Here is a 26994-nt window from a genome sequence, read left to right as displayed (position 1 = left end):
ATTCCACCTTTGTAATCTAGGAAGGATTAATAGGAAACTCAATGTTGTTTGCAGGAGAAGTGAAATGGAACAACATATTTATCTCAGGACATAGAAAATAGAAAGGATTCAGTAAGTGTTAAACATTACTGAGATTGATATTATTAAAGAAGTAATAGTGATAGCCCATTTTTAAGACTAATCTGAGATAGATGAATAACAAAGCAGTCCTTGATAACAGTGATTGGACTTGATGGTGTTTTTATGCCAAAAGTCTTGAAATATTTTCATATTTCTGATATTAGGAAATTATTTTGAGTTATAAAAATTGCTAATTCACACATTTTATCTAATATAATATATAGCATGTATATATTATGATATCAGATTGAAAGTGTTTAAAAATAGCTTTGTAATAATATTATGATTTTATGATTAAAGTGAGTCTTTTTGGCCCATAATCATGAAGGCAATGCACAATTTTCTAGTTCCTGCTAAATTCCAGTCGAACTTGAAATATAGTTTCTTCCATTTAACTGAGAGCAGTATGCCATGAATTCTGAAACATATGCCACTAATTGAGCAAGACCATTAATGGGATTTGAATTTGTTCTCTGTTAATGGCCCTCCAATAAGACAAATTCCTAAGTTTCCTCAAAGCAGGCCGTGATCTTGGAAGAGATAGATAGATAGCAGGGGGAGACGCCAGTACCATTAGCATTAAATTACTTGGATACCAAACGGAAAAATGGAAAATGAAATGTGTATGAAAATAACTAAACATGGCATTTACTTGAAATTTTGAAAAAGGATAGTTAGGGCCTGAAAATGAAAAGGCATTGATCATTCTTTTGCTCTTTGCTCTAATGAATAGTACGTTTACTGAATTAAGCAGTAGATTTCAAGTAAATAAAGACTAGTTCAAATTTTACTTTCAAGTATACAGGACTTCATTCCAATGGAGAGTAAATTTTTCCTGATCATGAACACTAAGAATTTTGACTGGAAGACAGTGTTACTCACACTTTTCAGTTAAAAATGCTGTAAACACACACACACACACACACAGTTACAAACAGATTTGTTCCCAGATTTGAAGTACTGACCATTTTATGAAGTTAATCTTTCCAGTATAACAACAGTGTACCATGAAGTCTAGTGATTTTTCTTTTTTGATGTTGTTGCAATGCAACAGGTACCTATCCAGAAAACTAACTGACCCACCAAAATTCCATGTGCCATCAGTACATGTAAGGATTTTCCTTCCTCCTGAATAATCAGATAGCATTTGCAGGATAGCTCATCAGCTTCAAATACCCAATGTTGTTTTAATTATTTTAATTATGAACTTACGTAGTATTTCTTTACTTTTAAAAGTTTGTACACTTTTGTATTTTATAATTAAATTTAGAGTTTGTTTAAATTTCGTGAAAGGACTGTGTTTAATGAGAAAGCCATCCTGTTAGCATGATATAATTCAACCATCAGTTTGACAATGAATTGTGGCCTGAAGTGCTTTTTAGGATCAAAGATGTTTTTTAAGGAAAAAAAAGCTCATTCATATCTCTTTTCAATTCGTATCAGCTTCTCTAAATCCCAAAGTTATCTTGGTAGTATGTCAGTAAACCTATTTTGGAATCTCCCTTAATGGTCTTGATTTTTTAAATTTTATTTAATCCAGTGTTTCAGTGCACTGATTAACCTTTCATCTTTTCAAATGTTACCACTTAAAAATTCACAAAATATCTGGCATCTGGTAATGCATATTACATAAAGTGTTTACAAGGTTTAAATATAATATGTTCCACCTTGCTAATTTGGATGAAATAATTTAGATTTTAGGGAATATTTTACAGTAAATATGACTGCCTTATTTTGCATTTCCTCCCTTTCTCTTCTATTTTTTCCATTTTTTTTCTCTTTCACACTTTCCCTGATATATACATAATTGCACACTAAAACTTGACTAAGACATTCACTAATTATAAGTTTCAAGATGTCCTGTGGATTTGGACCTACAATTTATATAAACCAGATTTTCTAATTCAGCCATTTGGTGAAAAGAATATTCAGATTAAGTTACTACAAATCCTAACATGTGATAATAAAGTTTAGGCTATCTATACAGTACCATATGTGCCTTGAGAATGTTCAGTTAGAATGATTTTCAGGATTGTAAGTAACTGAAAACCCAACTTGCCTGGTTAGCAATGAGAAAATATTTCATATGGGTAGTGGGTAGGGTACTGGATTCCAAGTGAAGGTAACCACTGAACCTTCTCTGAAATTCTCTGATATGACTTTGCCTTCCTCCCAGTATTGGTTTACCCTCAGGCTAGTAGTCAGATGATTTCATACTATAATTTTTAGCATCTCACCCAAATACACTTGGAAACATTCAGAGACAGTTAAAAGACTGTTTTCCTTTGATGTCTCTTTCCATAAAAATCATTGAATTCTTCCCAGAAGCTCATCAATGAACTTCATCTCACATCCTACTGGCCAGAATCAGATTACTTGCCCACTCCTACATATAAATTTTTGTCCAGAAAGCTAGGATTACCAAAAGAGGATTATCTAATCAACTTCTAGCCCCTAATGTGGAGGATAAAATCAGTTGTGTTACTTGGTTGGACACACAAGGGATGGATATTTCAATGATATTGGGAATATTTGACAATATTCAACAATAGTCATTTAGGAAGGGCGAAATAGGATGGAATGAATATTTTAGGCAAAAAGTAGGACCCACTTGAAATTCTGATTTTTTAAGGTGAATCTTCTCACTCATTAACCTCCAGGATCTGATCTGTAAGATCACATCTGAGATGGAACACAAGAATCCTAAGAGCACTTTTCCTTATAGGTAGAGTTGATGACATAGAATTTGCCTTAAGCATTGAGCTTCTGAGGCTATTATCAGTCAGATTTGAGATTTCTTTGGAAACACAGAAAACTTTAGCAGGTTTTTAGTCTTCCAATAATTCTGGGAACTGCCATTATAATTTTTAGGAGCATTGTCTTGACAAAAGGGACAAATACATATATATATATATATACACACACACACACATATACACACACACACACACACACATATATACACACACATATATGGCACTTCTTCTTTTTTTGTAGATACAATATCTTTTCAAACTTCTCATGGGAATAGTTAATACTAGCTAGAACGTGCAGTGCTGAGCAGCTGAGTCCCTCTGTCCTTCCTTGAAAAGTGAAGCATAAGAACGACTTCACGATCACATTCCAACACTGATTCTGATTCAGTAAGTCTGAAGCAGGGCCAGAACATCTGCATTTTAATCTAGCTCTTAGCTGTTCTTGATGCCGTTGGTCCCTGGATCACACGTTAAGTAGCAAAGCTACAGTGTAGTCAATCTTCCTAGTACTTACACAGACACTTAGACACTTAAAAAGTTTTTTTTTTTTTTTAACTCTGGCTACTAGGGTAACTTTTACTACTTTTCTGGTTGTTGTTCAGTTACCCAGTCATGTCCAACTCTGCAACCCCAGGGACTGCAGCACGCCAGGCTTCCCTGTCCCTCAGCATCTCCTAAAGTTTGCCCAAGTTCATGTCCATTGCATCGGTGATGCCATCCAGCCATCTCATCCTCAGATGCCCTCTTCTCCTCTGCCCTCAACCTTTCCCAGCATTAGGGTCTTTCCCAATGAGTCAACTGTTCACACCAGGTGGCCAAAGCATTGGAGCTTCAGCTTCAGCAACAGTCCTTCCAAAGAGTATTCAGAGTTGATTTCCTTTAAAATTGACTGGTTGGATCTCCTTACTTTCCAAGGGACTCTCAAGAGTCTTCCCCAGCACCACAGTTAGAAACTGTCAATTCTGTGTTCTGCCTTCTTTATTGTCCAGTTCTCACATCCAAACATGAATACCAGAAAGACCACAGCCTTGACTACACAGACCTTTGTTGGCAAAGTGATGGCTTTGCCTTCTAGCACACTGTCCAGATTTGTTGTAGCCTTCCTGTCAAGAAGCAACTGTCTTCTAATTTCATGGCTGCAATCACCATCCACAGTGATTTTAGAGCCCAAGAAGAGGAAATCTGTCACTGCTTCCACCCTGTCTCCTTCTATTTGCCATGAAGTGATGGGGCTGGATGCCATGATCTTAGTATTTTTAATATTTCATTTTAAGCCAGCTTTTTCACTCTCCTCCTTCATCCTCATCAAGAGGATCTTTAGTTCCTCTTTGCTTTCTGCCATTAGAGTGGTATCATTCACATATCCTCCATTGCAGGTGGATTCTTTACTATCTGAGCTACCAGAGAAGCCCCTAACAAATATACAGTGATCTTAATTTTAAAAAGCATAAGCGAGATTTTAAATATTCATGGTTTTCAGAATTTTTCATAAATATTAAGAAACAACATCTCAGAAATTCTTTTGCAGTTTTTTTTTTTTTTTGAGACAAAGACTATTTTCATTTAAAAGAAGGTGTCTGTTATGTGAAAATATTTTGAGTGTTTATTACAAAACTTTAGTACATGTATTCTTTGTTCTTTTGCAACAACGAGCAAATTTCCCACAAGCGTGTATGTAGAATAAATGAATGATAATTGCTTAACTTCTCAAGATTGCAGCTTCTGCAATGAGTAAAATCAAGATAGTTAAATCTTGCCTATCACCCTATACCAACATGTAGCATAATAAAAAGAATCCATGTCTAGAGGTCAGAAACTTGGAGTTCTACCAAGTAATCTTGGTGGAAAAGCAAACTCTCTCCAGACATCTGTGAAATACAGATAAGAATGTTCTTAATATTCAATTAGATAAGCAATATGTCAATATGTTGAAAAACTGAAAGTGTTATACAAATGCTTGTTACATTACTACTACTACTCCCACAAGCAGTTACTACTGGTACTAGTTTTAGTGACATTTTGTAGCAATTAAACAACTTTAGGGACTTCCTTGGTGGCTCAGATGGTAAAGAATCTGTCTGCAATGTGGAAGACCCAGGTTTGATTCCTGGGTCAGGAAGATTCCCTGGAGAAGAAAATGGCAACTGACTCCAGTATTCTTGCCTGGAGAATTCCACAGACAGGAGCCTGGCAGGCTACAGTCCATGGGGTCACAAATGGTTGGATATGACTGAGCAACTAACACACATACACACAAACAAACAAGTTTAGTTATGTTTGGTCACCTAGACCATTTAACATAGGTACAATATTGTGGAGAAAACATATTTTCTACTGTCAAGTTTGCATATTATTATAGAATGATCATAAAAATAGTTCATTTAATAAAATTAATCTCAATTTATATAATTGGATATAATATGGGCAACATAAATATCTAAAAAATTTTAAAGGACTGAAGTATAACATTTTAATTAACTACAACAATTTTTATTACTTATTTCAGTTTGGCAGACTTAACATTTAGAAAGAAAAGATCATAGCTTACTTTTCTTTTAATCCATCTTGATGCAAAAAAGAGAAAAATGATGATTATTGAGAATATTAAATGTCATGGACACTTAATTACATCTGATTTAAATAGCATTTATAAGTATTCTCAAATATAAGTCAACTCTATCATGTATGTTTTAATCTCCAGAAAATGTGAATTTATGATTGTATGGTATATAATTTTCTTAATTAATTATACAATATGTAAAAGTATTTAGGAGAATCATTTTGGAACTAACTAGAGTAGCCTCTCTGAAATGAATAGTGATGAGCCTCTGTGTATACAAATTTTCATAAGAAGATTTTATCTTTAGATTAATTCTAATGAGAAAATTTAAAATATAACATGAAATTGACCTTCCCAAATCTTCATTGTTTACCTCTCTGAGCTCATTTCAGTTTCTTACGTAATCTTCTCTTTAAAATGTTATATCACTCTACTTCCCTAAGTTTATGTGACAAGATTTTCACATGCAGCAAAAAGTTTTGTCAAAGGTTATGGTTGGAAGTAAATAATTCATAAAGGCATAACCAATAAACACTAAATATTACTTTTTCATACATTAAGTCAGGGAAGCCATGTTCTAATAAATATATGTTCCTGAATTCACCTTCTTTCATTGATAAGACTTAAAATATAAATATAAAAACTTAGTCAACACTTATTTTATATGTAGTGATCTGTCCACAAACAAGCCAATGATAGAACTTTGCATATTTTCAGAAAATGACATTAAGGAAGTGATGGAAGTTCTCCTAGTGATGTTGTCACACATTATATTTTTATTCTCTAAAACATGTACCACTAATATTGAAGTTTTAGTAAATTTTAAAAACTGTCTCCATCAAATATAACTTCCTTTTGGGTTGCCCTCAGATATTTTGAGGAGAAGTAAAACATTAAGTTAGTACAAGGTCTTATTAAACTCGACAGTGAAGTCACCTCCATTTTACAACTGATCTGACTCAAACTCATCAACACTGTACACAAAGCTCATCAGAGTTATTTCTATGGAATTCCACCATGTGAACATGTAGTACAACTAATGCTATGCCAATTTAACATAAACCAATATTTCAGAGCACAGTCTTTTTCAAGGCTTATAAACTCAGCAAACAGACATTCACTCAATTAAACCATGTGAAGTTCACTTACAGGAAAATTTAGGTCTGGAACTAAGTTTGGAGGAAGGGACAGCTAGGGCTGAAATTATCTGTATAATGGATGAGTATGAATTTAAAGGATGAGTTAGATGAATATACTAGAGTTGAAATGGGAGGAAAGGGCCGTCAAGATGATAACAGTAGCCAGGCTGTATATATTAATAAAGTCAATGAGAAGTCCCCTATAATAAGGAGCAAAAGGATGTTAACAATGAAGATTCTAGCATGTGATTTTAAGTTTTTTGCTTGTTTCTTGCTGTAGAATTATGTATATTATCATTTTCCCTGAGAAGAAATACAAGTTCTATATAATAGACATGAAGATTCATTTTTACGCACTCCAGTATTCTTGCCTGGAAAATCCCAAGAACAGAGGAGCCTGGGAGGCTGCAGTCCACGGGGACAAAAATTCTCCCAGCATTATTGCTGCCTAGCCAGTTACCCCAGTTCTTTGTGCCTTGGTTTCCTCATATGTACTAGTGATAATAAGAGCAATTGTTTCAGAGTTGTTGCAAGGTGAAATGAGTTACAACATTAATATTCCCTGGAGAAGGGAATGGCTACCCACTCCAGTATTCTTGCCTGGAGAATTCCAGGAACAGAGGAGCCTGGTGGGCCCCCATCCATGGGATTGCAAACAGTCGGACATGACTGAGTGACTAACAAGATTCATTTTTATAGTGATTAGGTCAAAGGAAGAGTGGACAGGTAGAAAATAAGCCACAAAGTAAAATTTACAAGACGCTAGAAAAAAACACAAGAATTTGGAGGAGACAGGAAATAAAAATCAGAAGTGACTATGACAAAAAACCCTTTAAAAGTTCCTGGGATGTTTCATAGGGAAATGAGAGTTTATGGTAAGTTTATATGGAACATAAATAATGTGATTACTCAACTGAATTTTGAGTCCAAACCCAACATCAAATTTTGAGAATATGAAATACCTTCCAGAATTAATTAAACTCTTTATTGTGACTGAGTAACAAGAATCAACAAAAATAAATCTTCTTTAACATTGTCTGGAGGCTCAGGACAGTGCTGTAAATAAACAAAGATTTCAGAAATCCAAGAGAAGGAAAACTGTCTCTATTTGCCAAACACATAATTCTTTATACAGAAAATCTCAAGCAATCCACAATAGACTACTTGAAGCTAATAAACAAGTTTAAAAAGGACAAAGGATGGAGAATCAATAAAAAATCAATTTTATTTTTGTATTCCAGTGATGAATAATCAGGAAATGAAATTAAGAAACAATTTCATCAGCAATAGCATCAAAAGGAATAAAATATGTAGGAATCAATTAGACAGGAAATGGGTTAAGAACTGTACACTGAGAAGTACAAAACATTAATAGGAAAGTTAAAGATCAAAATGAATAGAGACATATTTCATGTTCATGGATTGAAAGGCTCCATATTCATTTTCAAGATGGCTGTCCACTTCAATTGATCTACAAGTCCAATGCAATTCCTATTACCTCTTCCTTATTTCCTATTGAAACACTGAAGTCAAAATTTGTTAAAGAGTTTTCTCCCCCATGTGTTTTATTCTCAGTTCTGCTGAGAGGGCCTCTCTCACTGCCTGGTGAAGTCTTGACTCCTCTTCTAGCAGCTACAGGTGATATACTAAATCATCATCTCAAGGATGCATTATTCTAAGGAAAATTTTTCTCATTTGACATGTACAGAGTATAAGGGGTCAGATGGACAGGTAAAATCATTTTAGCCCTAGCTTCAAGAATACAAAACTAAAACAACATAAGTACTTGAGAATAATAATACAATTTTACTATACCAGCTCATGCATCCCTTACACACTATGATTTCCCAAGGCAAGACAGGATTTCCAGCCCTAGTTATCCATTAAAATCCACAAGTACAGCACCCTGACCAGTCAGATAATAGTAAGAGCAGTTTAAAGTTTTCCAGGAGAAAGAGTGAAGGGCAGGACTAAGGAGGGAGAAAAAATAGAGCAAAAATTTAAAAATAATTTCAATTGCAGCTTCACCAAAATCCTGGTACAGTTAAAACTCACTTGAAAGAAATATCCCAGTGGGAAGTTAATTGTGACATGATCCTTCTAGATGTTGAGGGAAAAAAAAAAATTTAAACATTTTCCTCTTTCAAAGAGTGACATGAAAAACATACCATATTTAGGGGAGAGAAAACAAAGAGTGTAAGGTACAAAAGTACATGGAGAACTTGTCAGATTTTTTGTCTCATAAGTGCCTCAGATTCTTATCTATAAAATGGGGTTCTCCTGTGCTGAAAGAATCTGTTCTGCTGCTAGGGTTCTTTTCATCTATTCCGTGCTGCCAAACATAGTCTCCTGATCTGCTACATGGCCCCTCAAATCTGTGCAGTGAGGCAAAGGGAACCTCTAATGTCTTGTACTTATGATTGCAACTTGTAAGAAAGAGGCGAAAGCAACAGGGAGTAGACAAAAGGGTACCTACTCATCAGTCTCTGTTCTTCCTGCTCCTTAACATAGAGAAATCCTTTGTACATACTTCTGGATAAACATAAATTGTGTTTATATTTTCTGTGAATATTACAATACCTACTACATAGGAACAAAGAATGAAAAAGATACATGAATAAAGGTGTTCATCTATCTATCACTATAACAACAGTTTTCTAAGGATTGCTCATTTTGGGGCTGGGATTCAAAACTCTAGGCATACCACACAATAAGAAAACTCTAAAAAGTGGATTGAGTTGTACACCTGTATGTATCGAACTCTAGAGAATATCGCAGATATGCATCAAAGCTCTTCACGAGCTGGAAGGATGAGGAGTTAAGTGGACTATCTCAAACTACATATTGTCTTGTTTAATATTTATTTTCTTCAGAAAAGCAAAACAATAATCATTAGTGTGAAATCTCATTCTTATTTCTAGCACAAAAGAAATCAAGAAAGAAAATATGATCATAAGATGAAAATATTATAAAAGGTAAATACTTTTAAAAGCATCAGTTTCTTTTTGTAGAAGAAATCTAAGTAGGTGAACCAAAGAATGACTGCTCGCCGGGATATCTTATACTTTATAAAGTACTTTGTTTTCCTATTAGGAGAATGAAAATAAATATATTTCAGAATTTTTCAAATTAATGATGAGACTATTCTGTGAGAAAAGGTGATGCTCTGGATATTTACATGTGCCTCTTCTTATCCATTCTAATTTTTGTAGTAAAATATATAAAATCCCCAAATAGAAAACTAAATACTGCCCACAATTATTATGGACCACAAGTATTAGACCTGTTACTCCATTTCAAGATTCTTCTGTGGGTAATATCTTGAAGATTAACGAGAAAACTGTTTTTCAAATGTTTGAATTTGTTCAACAAATAATTATTGAGCACCTACTCAACTGAGTTGAAGATAATAAGTGTTACATATCAAAAAATAAGCAGTAACCAGGCAGACACACGGAGAAGGCAATGGCACCCCACTCCAGTACTCTTGCCTGGAAAATCCCATGGACCGAGGAGCCTGGTAGGTTATAGTCCATGGGGTCGCGAAGAGTCGGACACGACTGAGTGACTTCACTTTCACTTTTCACTTTCATGCACTGGAAAAGGAAATGGCAACCCACTCCAGTGTTCTTGCCTGGAGAATCCCAGGGACGGGGCAGCCTGGTGGGCTGACGTGTATGGGGTCGCACAGAGTCAGACACGACTGAAGCGACTTAGCGGCAGCAGCAGGCAGACAGAATCCCCTGCTCTCAAGGTGTTTACTGCCTAAACTAATCATCCACTTCTATTTAAAACTAAATCCAAAAATTTATATTTCTGTACTACAGGTTCAAAGATAAATGAAACTTTAGTTGTATTTTTTTCCTACTGTTTTATTATTTGTTTTAAATCTACTTTCAAATGGATACAAGTCTCATAAATGTTATTTGTAAAAAATAAATGCCTAATAAACTTTGTTTGTTGCAGCCTGTACTTTGAAAGGAACATAGGTCAGAAATGCTAACTTTTCAGGCCTGTAACCTAAAAGATGCCCCAGGGGCTGTTGTTAGCCTGTAGGATAACTTTCTTGCCTCCATTCATTCAGTAACAGAAGAATAAAATAAGGGAGGAACAATCGGCCAAATATTTGTTGCTTCTTAGATATGTAAATTAAAACAATCTGAAATTCACCTATATCAGATTAACAACTGTTTTTTCTGGAAATATATTTACTTTGTTTTTTCTAACATATCAGTTAAGCTAATATTTTAAATGTTTAATTCCAAGGCTTTATTTGTGTTTTTGTTTTGGCTTGCTGTTTTTATAAGACAGTTTTTAGGTCATGGATGTGAGAAAATCTTTATTTTCTCTCTCTGTGAAAGAATATCCTACTGATGGTTGTTGAAGCTGAAACTCCAGTACTTTGGCCACCTGATGCAAAGAGCTGACTCGTTTGAAAAGGTCCTGACGCTGGGAAAGATTGAGGGCAGGAGGAGGAGGGGATAACAGAGGATGAGATGGTTGGATGGCATCACCGACTCAATGGACATGGGTTTGGGTGAACTCCGGGAGTTGGTGATGGACAGGGAAGCCTGGCGTGCTGTGGTTCATGGGGTCGCAAAGAGTCAGACACGACTGAGCAACTGAACTGAACTGAACTGATGGTTCAGTGAGATTCCATAAAGAATTCTCCTGCCAGTGCAGGAGAAGTGGGTTCAATCCCTGAGTCAGGAAGATCCCTGGGGAAGGAAATGGCAACCCACTCTAGTATTCTTGCCTGGGAAATCCCATGGACAGAGAAGCCTGGTGGGCTACAGTCCATAGGGGTCACAAAAGAGTCAGACACAACTTAGCAACTAAAACAGCAAAAACAGAGCCACAAAAGAAAAGGGTCACTAAATTTACATTGTCTTTCAGAAGAGGAGTAAAGAATTGGTTGTATGTTTATTACTTTGTCTAAGAGAAAATAATTAACCAAAATATCCTTGCTCTGATTTAAGAATAGAAATCAAAACATTTATCAATTAGACAAAAAAAGATACACAGGAAGAAAGAAAAATGATAATGACATGAAAAAGGGGTACCAAAGCAATGTCCAACAGATGAATATATAGCAAGTTAGAGAGAAATGAGCACTCTGTCCACTGCAGGACCCAGCAGGTCAAAGATGCAGATACAAATAGATGGACACAAAGATCCTTATAAATATTTCAAAAGTTAACCCATAGAGAGCCATGCAGAGAAAAGAAACATACATACAAAGCTCAAGTATAGAAAGAAATAGAAAGAAAAACTCTAAAACCTAATACAGAGATACATATGCCATCAGATAACATTTTACTGATAAATTAAATAGCAGATGGATTCTTAGCACTGCTGCACTATTAAATGTATGTTTTAAATATTGTTGAAATAGTAATTACATGTTCCAAGAAAAATATACAGACCCTTTGAATGAAATTGTTTCTAGGATGATTTATGTTTAAAGTTGTCCTTATTAGCTTTACAGCACCACCACGGACAAATCCAGACGGTTTTGGGGAGTCCTGATATGTTGGTGGAGTTCAATTTCTTGGTAGAAGGAGGGAAGTGCTATCTTTCTGTAAAATAAAAATAATGTTAAAGTACTGAAAATATGAAATAAAGTCAGACAAACTAAACAGAAACTGATTGTAGCAAGAAAACTATTGGTGTATTGGGAGCCAGTGCTGCCTGGTGAAATTACCATGCTTTTTGATAATAGAGAGGTTCCCTACATACACAAAGAAACTGCCCGTGGGAGACGCGGATTCAGTTCCTGGATCTGGAAGATCCCCTGGAGAAGGGAACAGCTACACTCTCCATTATTCTTGCCTGGAGAATTCCAGGGACAGAGGAGCCTGGTGGGCTACAAGTCTATGGGGTTGCAAAGAGTCAGACACAACTGAGCGCTAACACTTTCACTATATTCACAGTGATTCTATATTGGAAGAAGGAACCAGGACATGGACACAATGACCTCGGGTATAATTATAAGAAGAGCTTTTTCTCATTGATTAAAGATATAAATTTTGGAGATATAAAGAACAGAGTGCAAACAAAGTGAATTTGATGTACACTAAGGAAGAAAGAAAATAAATTAAAAAAATAAAAGCTAAGACACCTTTCTTCTGAGACAAGAGGAACAAAAAACAGCATGATAAATAAGTTATAAATGTATGCTGCACAAATTTATTCTGCATGTGTTGTCTTTAAATATATTTCCCAGTATTTAAATATAGGAGTTGTAATAATAATTTTATTTAAAGTATCTTAATCTTTATGTCAGATGTTTTGCATATAACTTTTGTGCCCAACTCCTATTACCTAAGTTGGATACTATATAAATCAACAAGAGATCACTTCAGATTGGACCAAACACTTGTTTCACTGATTCCTACAAAGTCATGTAATATTCTTAATTCATCCTTTTCCATCTGTCATATCTATGTATCATAATTTACATAACATACATTCCCAAGAACATAGTCCTTAGTCTGAACTGAATATAACTAAAATACTGTTCCTGCTTTTCCAGAATTCTGTATTTCACTCTCACTCTAAATTATCTGATGTCACCCACATGAAAAAATATCTATTTTCCATTGAACTTTTTTGCTGTATAATTTTATGAATGTTTATTCTCATTCATTTTATTAAAAATAATGAAAAACCCTAGTTTATTATTATATATACTGTAATCAGTGAATACATAAATCTCATTTCAAATGTCTGAGGAAATGCCTAGAGCTTTCACTTCTGGGCAGATTATAAAAATTAATATCACATGGCAACTGTAACCCTTTAGTCATGGCTACTTTGAATGCTTTATTTAGAGAGATCACAATGCTTTATTTAGGCTAATTGACAATAGAAGACTATTAAGAATGCCTGCCTTGAGTGTGGGAAGGGTAGAGTAGCAGTTTCAGCAAGACAGACTAGACACTTTGTCTTACTGATAAGTGGTAGCCAAGCATAAGATAAATGGCCATAGTATTAAGCAAACCATTTATTAACCAACAACCATATTTTTGTTACTGAATTAAGCATCACATCCAGTTAGAGACAGGGAGATGAATCTCCATGATGAAAGTGCCTAATTTGAGCTTGGAATCTGCCAAGTAACAGTTTTACATCTATGATGTTCTAAAGTAGACTAGTTGTTCCAATCCCTGACTACAAGGTTAGCATCGCCTAAGGAGGTATTAAAAAATACAAGTGCCCGTGCTCCATCTCAAGATTAATAATATCAGAACTTCTCTGGGCATGATCAGTATTTTTAAAATATCTTCCAGGTGATTCTACTGTAGTGGGGGTGGGAGTGAGAGGGTCTTGGTTTTTCCCTCTGCCTTGATCCTTCATAACCACTGTAGAGCCTTCGGGATCTTAGAACATCCTTTCAACCTCTCATGGCATCTGGTCCCATCACTTCATGGAAAGTAGATGGGGAAACAGTGGAAACAGTGTCAGACTTTCTTTTGGGGGGCTCCAAAATCACTGCAGATGGTGATTGCAGCCATGAAATTAAAAGACGCTTACTCCTTGGAAGGAAAGTTATGACCAACCTAGATAGCATATTCAAAAGCAGAGACATTACTTTGCCAACAAAGGTCCATCTAGTCAAGGCTATGGTTTTTCCAGTGGTCATGTATGGATGTGAGAGTTGGACTGTGAAGAAAGCTTAGCGCCGAAGAATTGATGATTTTGAACTGTGGTGTTGAAGAAGACTCTTGAGAGTCCCTTAGACTGCAAGGAGATCAAACCAGTCCATCCTAAAGGAGATCAGTCCTGGGTGTTCATTGGAAGGACTGATGCTGAAGCTGAAACCAATATTTTGGCCACCTCATGCGAAGAGTTGACTCATTGGAAAAGACTCTGATGCTGGGAAGGATTGGGGGCAGGAGGAGGAAGGGAGGACAGAGGATGAGATGGCTGAGTGGTATCACCAACTCAATGGACATGAGTTTGAGTGAACTCCAGGGGTTGGTGATGGACAGGGAGGCCTGGCGTGCTGAGATTCATGGTGTTGCAATGAGTCAGACATGACTGAGTGACTGAACTGAACTGAAAAGGAATCTTAAACAAGACCATAAGCAGGGCTCCCCAGCCTGTGGGATCTAGTATCTGATGATCTGATGGAGCTGATGGAATAACAGAAACAAAGTGCACAGTAAATGAAATGGGCTTGAATCATCCCCAAACCATCCCCCATTCCTCGCCCACATCCATAGAAAAACTTCTTCCACAAAACCAGTCTCTGGTGCCAAAAAGGTTTGGGATGGATACTGTAAAGGGTCTGAACTGACACTTAAAGCAAAATATTTTTTGTTGGTATTTATTTTATTATAGTGATTTATAAAATTATCTTTGCCATTGTTTGCTCCATATTCAAGAGAAAAAAAAATTTAAGCATAAAGAAACAATAAAAATGAACTAAATGAGTAATTTCAAATAACATAAATCTTAGAATTTTACTTCCTTTTCCCATCACTTGCCTTTATGGATTAAGGCTAATCATAACTCGTAAATTCTGATTTTATGCCAGACCAAATGCTGCTGGACAGCAGAGGATAAAGGTACCCAAGTGGACATACACACAGACACACACACACATACACCCACACATTGACCTTGGGTTCCCTATAGACATTTGGAAGTTGTCAGCAGTAGCATAATGACAGTCCTAATTATTAAAATTACTCTTGTGTGGAAAGTGCTTTAAGATTAAAATGCCGACAGGCATGCAATATGTTAACTGTATTATGATCTTTTTCTTTTCTTTTAAAATGAAATTCTTTAGGAAATATTCCACTGGCTTCCATCAAAACATCTCTCATCACCCCAGTGACATGTTCCCTCTCTCTCACACATTCCAAAGGAATTACTGATAAATTCTGATTCCATAAGAATTCTAATGCCCTAAAGATATACTTTATATTCAGTTAGGTCAAGATATTTCTTTATAACCACAACTACAGAATCTATTACAGTCTCAATTTCTCATATTTCTTTAATATGTAATCACTATTCACTAATTCCCAAATATTTTACAATGACACAAAGATGCTGTGATTTAAATATTGCTAATCTGAAAATATTTTACATGTTTGATTTTAGATCTCAAGAAGAATTAGCTTTGATCTTTAAAAAATAATTTTATGCCCTCTACTATAATATAGGGGCTTCCTTCGTGGCTCAGACAGTAAAGAACCTGCAGGCAGTGCAGGAGACTGGAGTTTGATCCCTGGGTTGGGAAGATCCCCTGAAGAAATGAATGGCAACCCACTCCACTATTCTTGACTGGGAAATCCCACGGCCAGAGGAGACCAGCAGGCTTAGTCCATGCAGTTGCAAAACATCAGAGATGACTGAGCGACTAATACTAACACTATAATATAAATGTGTAAACACACAATGATTTTAGAAAAAACACATCAAAATATTGCATAGCCTGCCATAAACTTTCATGGATCATAGAAATGTCAAATAGAAATGTGGTGTTGGAGAAGATTCTTGAGAGTCCCTTGAACTTCAAGGAGATCCAGCCAGTCCATCCTAAAGGAAATCAGTCCTGGGTGTTCATTGGAGGGACTGATGCTGAGGCTGAAGCTCCAATACCACCTGATGTGAAGAACTGACTCAGTGGAAAAGGCCTTGATGCTGGGAGGGATTGGGGGCAGGAGGAGAAGGGGACAACAGAGGATGATATGGTCAGATAGCATCACTGACTTAATGGACATGAGTTTAAGCAAACTTTGGGAGATGGTTAAGGACAGGGAAGCCTGGCATGCTGCAGTCCATGGGCTTGGAAAGAGTTGAACATGACCGAGAGACTGAACAACAAACAGCAATGGTATAGAAAAGAAAAATGGTTATTTTATGTTGCTTCAGGAAGAAATCAGAACCAATGGCTGGCAATTCAGTTCAGTTCAGTCACCATCCAGCCATCTCATCCTCTGTCAGGTCTTTGCATGAGGTGGCCAAAGTATTGGAGTTTCAGCTTCAACATCAGTCCTTCCAATGAACACCCAGGACTGATCTCCTTTAGGATGGACTGGCTGGATCTCCTTGCAGTTCAAGGGACTCTCAAGAGTCTTCTCCAACACCACAGTTCAAAAGCATCAATTCAGGGCAGTCCTAAGATGGTGGAGGAATAGGACGGGGAAACCACTTTCTCCCCACAAATTCATCAAAAGAACATTTGAATGCTGAGCAAATTCCACAAAACAACTTCTGAATGCTGGTAGAGGACATCAGGCACCCAGAAAGGCAGCCCATTGTCTTCGAAAGGAGGTAGGACAAAATATAAAAGATAAAAAGAGAGACAAAACAGGTAGGGACAGAGATTCATTCTGGGAAGGGAGTCTTAAAAAAGAGAGGTTACCAAACACCAGGAAACGCTCTCTCTGGCAGGTCTGTGGTGAGCCTTGGAATCTCAGAGGCTACATAACCGGGAGGAAAAATAAATAAATAAATAAAACCCAGAGATTACATGCTTAACGGCAACTCCCAGCAGAGAAGCAGCCCAGATGCTCACATCCGCCACTAGCAAGTGGGGACTGGACAGGGAGGTATAGGCTGCATTGCTCAGGGTAAGGACTGGGCCTGAATGCCCCAAGGGCATTCTGAGGGAACTAACTTGAGATAGCAACCCAGACTGTGGGATAGCCATCCCTAGAAAAGCCCTAATCTAAGACACATCCAGGCCCACTCACAGTACAAAGGACTCAGCAGAGCCAGCCGGCTTTGGACCAGCCCATCCCCCGCCAGAGACAGACAGGCGAGGGCAGCCAGAGCTGGAAGGGGCAATCATGGCCCCAGAGAGGCATCCTTTACCAAACTGAAAGCAGGCTTTGTTGCTAACCAAGACTTCTTGGGATTTTGGATGGTTGACATCTGCCAGGAGGGTCACAGCCAGAGATCAGCTCCCCAGAAGAGATACACGGCACACTTGAGAAGGCACACCCATTGTATACCCAGAAAACTGAGCAGCTGGGACAGGGGAGGCAATAAGATTCACCCCGCAACGAGGGGGTGATTGCACTCACCAACATCTGGTCACCTGAGCTGCTCGGACCTGGGAAGGGCACAAAACGCAGGCCCAACCATGTCTGTGCCTTTGTGGAGTACCCAAGAACCTGAATCTGAGTGGCTTAGACCTGGGAAGTGCATGCAACCCAGGGCCTGCCTCAAATAGTTCCTGGCAGAGCAACCTAGAGCCTGAGCAGTATAGAATGGGAAAGCACACACGCTGTGAGCGGGGGCAAACCCGGTGTGGCCAAGACACTGTGAGCACTCCCCACACACACTAGTGTTATTTGTGTGCAGTGTTCCTCCCTCCCCACAGCACGACTGAACAAGTGGCCTAAAAAAAAAGTGACCACCACCGCCCCCTTGTGTCAGGGTGGAAATTAGACACTGAATAGACCAGCAAACAGAAGAAGCTAAAATAAAGAAGGAACCACTTTGGAAGTGACAGGTGCAATAGATTAAAACCCTGTAGTTAGCACTGACTACATAGGAAGGGGCCTGTAGATCTTGAGACGTATAAGCCAGATCAAGGAACTATCTGAAAATGAACTGACCCCACACTGTCCGCAACAGCTCCAGAAAAAGTCCTAGATATATTTTTACTATTATCATTTTTTAAATTAAAAATTTTTTTTATTTTTAAGTCTTGTATTACTCCTTTCATTTTTATAACCTACTATGACATTGCAAAGAAAAAAGAGCCTATTTTTAAAGCAAACTTCATATATATACGTATTTTATAATTTTTGTGACTTTGTTTTGTTTTTTTAATATTGTATTTTTGAGAATCTAACCTCTACTCTAGATTTTTAATCTTTGTGTTTTTTTTTGTATTTGTAATCAATTTTGTACCTTTAAGAACCCAATTTTCAGTACCCATTTTTACTTGGGAGCGAGATTACTGGCTTGATTGCTCTCTCCCCCTTTTGACTCTCCTTTTTCTCCACCAAGTCGCCTCTATCTCCTCCCTCCCCCTTCTGTTCTCTACCCAACTCTGTAAATCTCTTTGTGTGTTCTAGGCTGTGGAGAACACTTAGGGAACTGATAACTGACTGGATCTGTCTCTCTCCTTTTTGATTCCCCCTTTTAAACTCCTGGCCATCTCTGTCTTCTTCCTCCCTCTTCTCTTCTCTGTGTAAGTCTGTGAACATCTCTGAGGGATCCAGACTGTGGAGAGCACATAAGGAAGTGATTACTGGCTAGCATGCTCTCACCCCTTTTGATTCCCCCTCTTTTCCTCCTGGTCACCTCTATCTCCCCCTTCCCTCTTCTCTTCTCCATGTAACTCTGTGTGCCTCTCCAGGTGTCCCTTACTGTGGAGAAACTTTTCATCATTAACCTAGATGTTTTATCATCAGTGCTGTATAGATGGAAAAGTCTTGAGGCTACTATAAGAATAAGACTGAAAACCAGAGGCAGGAGGCTTAAGTCCAAATCCTGAGGACACCAGAGAACTCCTGACTCCAGAGAACATTAATCAATAGAAGCTCACCAAACGCCTCCATACCTACACTGAAACCAAGCACCACCCAAGGGCCAACAAGTTCCAGAGCAAGACATACCACACAAATTCTCCAGCAACACAGGAACATAGCCCTGAGCTTCAATATACAGGCTGCCCAAAGTCACATCAAACCCACTGATATCTCACTCACTACTGGACACTTAATTGCACTCCAGAGAGAAGAAATCCAGCTCCACCCACCAGAACAATGACACAAGCTTCCCTAACCAGGAAACCTTGACAAGTCACCCGTCCAACCCCACCCACAGTGAAGAACCTCCACAATAAAGAGGAACCACAAACTGCCAGAATAAGGAAAGGCCACCCCAAACACAGCAATATGAACAAGGTGAATAGGCAGAGAAATACTCAGCAGGCAAAGGAAGAGGATGAATGCCCACCAAACCAAACAAAAGAAGAGATAGGGAATCTATCTGATAAAGAATTCCAAATAATGATAGTGAAAATGATCCAAAATCTTGAAAACAAAATGGAGTTACCGATAAATAGCCTGGAGACAAGGATTGAGAAGATCCAAGAAATGTTTAACAAAGACCTAGAAGAAATAAAAAAGATAAAAAATATATAATGAATAATGCAATAAATGAGATCAAAAACACTCTGGAATAATGGAGGCAGAAGATAGGTTAAGTGAGGTAGAAGATAGAATGGTAGAATAAATGAAACAGAGAGGAAAAAAGAATTAAAATAAATAAGGACAGCCTCAGAGACCTCTGGGACAATGTTAAATGCCCCAACATTTGAATCATAGGAGTCCCAGAAGAAGAAGACAAAAAGAAAGAGCACAAGAAAATACTTGAGGAGATAATAGTTGAAAACTTCCTTAAAATGGGGAAGGAAATTGTAACCCAAGTTCAAGAAATCCAGACAGTTCTAAACAGGATAAACTCAAGGTGAAACACTCCAAGACACATATTAATCAAATTAACAAAGATCAAATACAAAGAACAAATATTAAAAGCAGCAAGGGAAAAACAACAAATAACACACAAGGGGATTCCCATAAGGATAACAGCTGATCTTTCAATAGAAACTCTTCAGGCCAGGAGGGAATGGCAGGACATACTTAAAGTGCTGAAAGAAAAAAACCTTCATCCCAGATTACTTTACCCAGCAAGGATCTCATTCAAATATGAAAGAGAAATCAAAAGCTTTACAGACAAGCAAAAGCTGAGAGAAATCAGCACCACCAAACCAGCTCTCCAACAAATGCTAAAGGATCTTCTCTAGACAGGAAACACAGAAAAGGTGTATAAATTCAAACTCAAAACAACAAAGTAAATGGCAATGGGATCATACTTATCAATAATTACCTTAAATGTAAATGGGTTGAATGCCCCAACCAAAAGACAAAGAAAGGCTGAATGGATACAAAAACAAGATCCCTATATATGTTGTCTACAAAAGACCCACCTCGAAACAAGGGACACATACAGACTGAAAGTGAAGGGCTGGAAAAAGAAATTCCACATAAATAGAGACCAAAAGAAAGCAGGAGTAGCAATACTCATATCAGATAAAATAGACTTTAAAACAAAGGCTGTGAAAAGAGACAAAGAAGGACACTACATAATGATCAAAGGATCAATCCAAGAAGAATATGGATCAATCCAAGAAGAAGATATAACAATTATAAATATCTATGCACCCAACATAGGAGCAGCCAAATATGTAAGACAAATGCTAACAAGTATGAAAGGGGAAATTAACAACAACACAATAATAGAGGGAGACTTTAATACCCCAATCACACCTATGGATAGATCAACTAAACAGAAAATTAACAAGGAAACACAAACTTTAAATGATACAATAAACCAGTTAGACCTAATTGATATCTATAGGACATTTCACCCCAAAACAGTGAATTTCACCTTTGCACATGGAACCTTCTCCAAGATAGATCACATCCTGGGCCATAAATCTAGCTTTGGTAAATTCAAAAAAATTGAAATCATTCCAAGCATCTTTTCTGACCACAATGCAGTTAAGATTAGATGTCAATTACAGGAGAAAAACTATTAAAAATTCCAACATATGGAGGCTGAACAACACACTGCTGAATAACCAACAAATCACAGAGAAATCAAAATATGCATAGAAATGAATGAAAATGAAAACACAACAACCCAAAATCTATGGGAAACTGTAAAAGCAGTGCTAAGGGGAAGGTTCATAGCAATACAGGCTTACCTCAAGAAACAAACAAAAAAAGTCAAATAAATAACCTAATTATACACTTAAAGCAACTAGAAAAAGAAGAAATGAAGAACCCCAGGGTTAGTAGAAGGAAAGAAATCTTAAAAATTAGGGCAGAAATAAATGCAAAAGAAACAAAAGAGACCACAGCAAAAATCAACAAAGCCAAAAGCTGGTTCTTTGAGAAGATAAATAAAATTGACAAACCACTAGTCAGACTCATCAAGAAACAAAGGGAGAAGAATCAAATCAACAAAATTAGAAATGAAAATAGGGAGATCACAACAGATAACACAGAAATACAAAGGATCATAAGAGACTACTATTAGTAACTGTATGTCAATAAAATGGACAACTTGGAAGAAATGGACAAATTCTTAGAAAAGTATAACTTTCCAAAACTGAACCAGGAAGAAATAGAAAATCTTAACAGACCCATCACAAACACAGAAATTGAAACTGTAATCAGAAATCTTCCAGCAAACAAAAGCCCAGGACCAGACAGCTTCAAGCTGAATTCTATCTAAAATTTAGAGAAGAGCTAACACCTATCCTACTCAAACTCTTCCAGAAAATTGCAGAGGAAGGTAAACCCAAACTCATTCTATGAGGCCACCATCACCCTAATACCAAAACCAGACAAAGATGCCACAAAAAAAGAAAACTTCAGGCCAATATCACTGATGAACATAGATGCAAAAATCCTTAACAAAATTCTAACAGACTCCAACAACATATTAAAAAGATCATACATCATGACCACGTCAATCAATGTAATACATGACATTAACAAATTGAAAAAAAAAAACATATGATTATCTCAATAGATTCAGAGAAAGCCTTTGACAAAATTCAACATCTATTTATGATAAAAAATAAAAAACCTCCAGAAAGCAGGAATAGAAGGAACATACCTCAACATAATAAAAGCTATATATGACAAACCCACAGAAAACTTTATCCTCAATGGTGAAAAATTGAAAGCATTTCCCCTAAAGTCAGAAACAAGACAAGGGTGCCCACTCTCACCACTACTATTCAACATAATTTTGCAAGTTTTGGTCACAGAAATCAGAGAAGAAAAACAAATAAAAGGAATCCAGATTAGAAAAGAAGTAAAATTCTCACTGCAGATGACATGATCCTCTACATAGAAAACCCTAAAGACTCCACCAGAAAATTACTAGAGCTAATCAATGAATATAGAAAAGTTGCAGGATATAAAATTAACACACAGAAATCCCTTGCATTCCTATACACTAACAATGAAAAAACAGAAAGAGAAATTAAGGAGACAATTCCATTCACCATTGCAACAAAAAGAATAAAATACTTAGGAATATGTCTACCTAAAGAAACAGAAGACCTATATATAGAAAACTATAAAACACTGGTGAAAGAAATCAAAGAGGACACAAATAGATGGAGAAATATACCACGTTCATGGATTGGAAGAATCAATATAGTGAAAATGAGTATACTACCCAAAGCAATCTATAGAGTCAATGCAATCCCTATCAAGCTACCATAGAGTCAATGCAATCCCTATCAAGCTACCAACAGTATTTTTCACAGAACTAGAACAAATAATTTCACAATTTGTGTGGAAATACAAAAAAACTCGAATAGCCAAAGCAATCTTGAGAAAGAATGGAACTGGAGGAATCAACCTGCCTGACTTCAGGCTTTACTACAAAGCCACAGTCGTCAAGACAGTAGGGTACTGGCACAAAGACAGAAATATAGATCAATGGGACAAAATAGAAAGCCAAGAGATAAATCCATGCACCTATGGACACCTTATCTTTGACAAAGGAGGCAAGAATATACAATGGATTAAAGACAATCTCTTTAACAAGTGATGCTGGGAAAACTGGTCAACCACTTGTAAAAGAATGAAACTAGAACACTTTCTAACACCATACACAAAAATAAACTCAAAATGGATTAAAGATCTAAATGTAAGAACAGAAACTATAAACCTCCTAGAGGAAAACATAGGCAAAACACTCTCCAACATAAATCACAGCAGGATCCTCTATGGCCCACGTCTCAGAATATTGGAAACAAAAGCAAAAATAGACAAATGGGACCTAATTAACCTTAAAAGATTTTGCACAACAAAGGAAACTATAAGCAAAGTGAAAAGACAGCCTTCAGAATGGGAGAAAATGATAGCAAACCAAGCAACTGACAAAGAATTAATCTCAAAAATATACAAGCAACTCTTGCAGCTCAATTCCAGAAAAATAAACGACCGAATCAAAAAATGGGCCAAAGAACTAAACAGACATTTCTCCAAAGAAGACATACAGATGGCCAACAAACACATGAAAAGATGCTCAATATCACTCATTATTAGAGAAATGCAAATCAGACCCCAGTGAGATACCATTTCACACCAGTCAGCATGGCTGCTATCCAAAAGTCTACAAACAATAAATGCTGGAGAGGGTGTGGAGAAAAGGGAACCCTCTTACACTGTTGGTGGGAATGCAAACTAGTACAGCCACTATGGAGAACAGTGGAGATTCCTTAAAAAACTGGAAATAGAACTGCCATATGACCCAGCAATCCCACTGCTGGGCATACATACTGAGGAAACCAGAAATGAAAGAGACACGTGTACCCCAATGTTCATCGCAGCACTGTTTATAATAGCCAGGACATGGAAGCAACCTAGATGTCCACCACCAGACAAATGGATAAGAAAGCTGTGGTACATATACACAATGGCGTATTACTCAGCCATTAAAAAGAATACATTTGAATCAGTTCTAATGAGGTGGATGGAACTGGAGCCTATTATACAGAGTGAAGTAAGCCAGAAAGAAAAACACCAATACAGTATATTAACGCATATATATGGAATTTAGAAAGATGGTAACAATAACCCTGTATACGAGACAGCAAAAGAGACACTGATGTATAGAACAGTCTTTTGGACTCTGTGGGAGAGGACAAGGGTGGGATGATTTGGGAGAATGGCATTGAAACATCTATATTATCATATGTGAAACGAATCACCAGTCCAGGTTCGATGCATGAGGCAGGATGCTCAGGGATGGTGCATTGGGATGACCCAGAGGGATGGGAAGGGGAGGAAAGTGGGAGGGGGGTTCAGGATGGGGAGTACATGTACACCCGTGGTGGATTCATGTCAATGTATGGCAAAATCACTACAATATTGTAAAGTTATTAGCCTCCAATTAAAATAAATAAATTTATATTTTTTAAAAAAAGCATCAACTGTTTGGCGCTCAGCTTTCTTGATAGTCCAACTCTCACATCCATACATGACCACAGGAAAAACCATAGCCTTGACTAGACGGAACTTTGTTGACAAAGTAATATCTCTGCTTTTTAATATGCTGTCTAGGTTGGTCATAACTTCCCTTCCAAGGAGTAAGCGTCTTTTAATTTCATGGCTGCAATTACATCTGCCTTGATTTTGGAGCCCCCAAAAATAAATTCTGCCACTGTTTCCACTGTTTCCTCATCTATCTGCCATGAAGTGATGGGACCAGATGCCATGATCTTAGTCTTCTGAACGTTGAGCTTTAAGCCAAATTTTCCCCTCTCCTCTTTCACTTTCAAGAAGAGGCTCTTTAGTTCTTCTTCACTTTCTGCCATAAGGGTGGCTGGCAGTTACATGGAAGCAAATTTGAGATCAATATGAATAGGATGAATAACGAGATCTGACAGAAATTGGGTGCCTTGTTTAGCATACCTATTACTTGTAGTTGATTGTATGTCCAATTTGAGAATTCACCATCTCTGAAAATATCAGAGCTACAAATAGGAAGTAGAATAAAGCTGATATGCTCTCAGCCTTCCCTCACCCCATGGATTTGTTACCAATAGGTGGGGGTCCAGCTGCTTGCCAAACAAAAGTCAATGAACAGCCCAGGTTGGTGAAAAGGAAAGTTTGCTTTATTTCACATGCTGGCAACTGGTGGGGTGGGCAGGCAGAGCTCACACGATACGGCTCAGAAAATTATCTATAGCCCTTGAGAAGGAACTAAATGTCCTTGACTTTGCTTAATGGGTAAAAAGTGCAAGTGGAAGTGTTACTGAGTTGTGTCTGACTCTTTGTGACCCCATGGACTGTAGCCCGCCAGGCTCCTCTGTCCATGAGATTCTCTAGGCAGGAATACTGGAATGTATAGCCATTCCCTTTTCCAGGGGATGTTCCCGACCCAGGGATTAAACCTTGGGACTCCTGCATTGCAGGCAGATTCTTTACCACTGACCCACCAGGGAATCTTAATGGGTAAATTATTATTATTTGGTCTCCTCTGACTGTTTTCCTTTGTTTCTGCATATTCTCACTTCTGTGATTAAACGTATTCTCAGACAAAGGGCAGGCTGAAGACATGAGGGAGCAAGGGCCATAGGGTCCTGCTCCATTTCAGAAGGAGTATCAAACATTCATTCTCAGACACAACCAAGCACCAGCCCAAGCTGAAGCACTATTGTTTCTCTAAAGGACATTCTCTGCCTTCTTAACCAGGCCAGAGACATAATTAAATATTTGGGTTTTTAAATGCCTACCCTTCCAGTTCCCAGGCAACCTTCTGTTGGGACCAGATAACTAAGAAGAAAGTACATGCTCAAATCTTTATCTCAGGGCACAGAGGCAGTTGAAAAACCAAACATTAAATACCAACAAATGTGGCTATTTATTGTGTAAATAAACTAAATTGCCTCCCTATTTTTCTGTCATCTCATTTTCCCCTGTGCTTCAATCAGTGAAGTATATAAATTAAAGGCAAGCCTTTTTTATTTGAAAAAAAAGATATTATATTATTGATGCCTAGTAATCCTAAGTAATGCCACTTAGTTTTGATCCTTTTTGCAAGGAAAAATATATGTTTGGTATAAAGGACACTGAATAATTTATGTAATGTTTAATAATGCATTAAACTGGGGAGAATTCAGAATGACACTCATAGTGATCTAAATTATTTTCATGCTATATTATTCCATATGTGCCCATACACTTGAAATTGTTAGCACAGGCAATTAAAAATGAGAAATACGATTTGGAAATTAAGCAAACAAGAAAAGCTACTTTTATTTTGAATGATAAGACAACAGCTTTTTAATCAAGCAATTTGAATTGCAAGAACTGATGATGATAAAATGTAAATTAATGGATTAGGATTTACAGTTATGTTGTCTTAAACTGAGCATCGTTTTCCCCATGCCCAGAAGCTGCTGACAAGGAGTAAATGTATTAAGGGTGATAAATGTCTATGATTCAGTGATACGGAATAGCAAGTGTCTCAGGAGCAAAGATGCTGCAGAAGTATAATAATTTCCACCCAAACTCAAAGCTATAACAATTTATTACTGATTTCTCTGTCTCTTAATTTTAATGCTATCTTGATCAGCTTATCCGAAGTTTGAAAATGCTACCAGGGTCTTCTTATCTCAGCTATGTGCTGAACTCAGGCCTGTGTGTCTTTAGGGAACAATTTGGTTCACTAGGAAGATGTAAAAGTTACAAACAAGGTGCAAACACAAATGCCATTGTCTTTATCCCTCTGATTTCCATTCCTCTGATAGAGGCTCACTGAAGCCTCTATCACCCGATTTCATCCAAGCCTTCTAGAGGGCAATGAGGTTCACCTTGGTTTCCATGTTTCTGAATGCTAGCATACA

At 37.2% G+C, this 26994-nt stretch overlaps 1 protein-coding gene across 2 annotated transcripts in view; it reads right to left on the bottom strand.

The window, feature by feature from the left end:
- Window positions 1–26994, bottom strand: part of CSNKA2IP (casein kinase 2 subunit alpha' interacting protein) — a 140192-nt gene that overhangs the window by 28882 nt on the left and 84316 nt on the right. The window contains exon 2 of one of the 2 annotated variants that reach the window (XM_061434353.1): window positions 12002–12154. The exons of the other annotated variant lie outside the window; for it this stretch is intronic. The gene's annotated coding sequence lies outside the window, so the exon portion shown is untranslated. The remainder of the gene's footprint in view (window positions 1–12001; window positions 12155–26994) is intronic. 2 annotated transcript variants of the gene reach the window in all.

Source organism: Bos javanicus, chromosome 1, assembly GCF_032452875.1.
Source record: "Bos javanicus breed banteng chromosome 1, ARS-OSU_banteng_1.0, whole genome shotgun sequence".
Taxonomy (NCBI): domain Eukaryota; kingdom Metazoa; phylum Chordata; class Mammalia; order Artiodactyla; family Bovidae; genus Bos; species Bos javanicus.
This window is presented reverse-complemented; position numbering and strand designations above follow the sequence as displayed.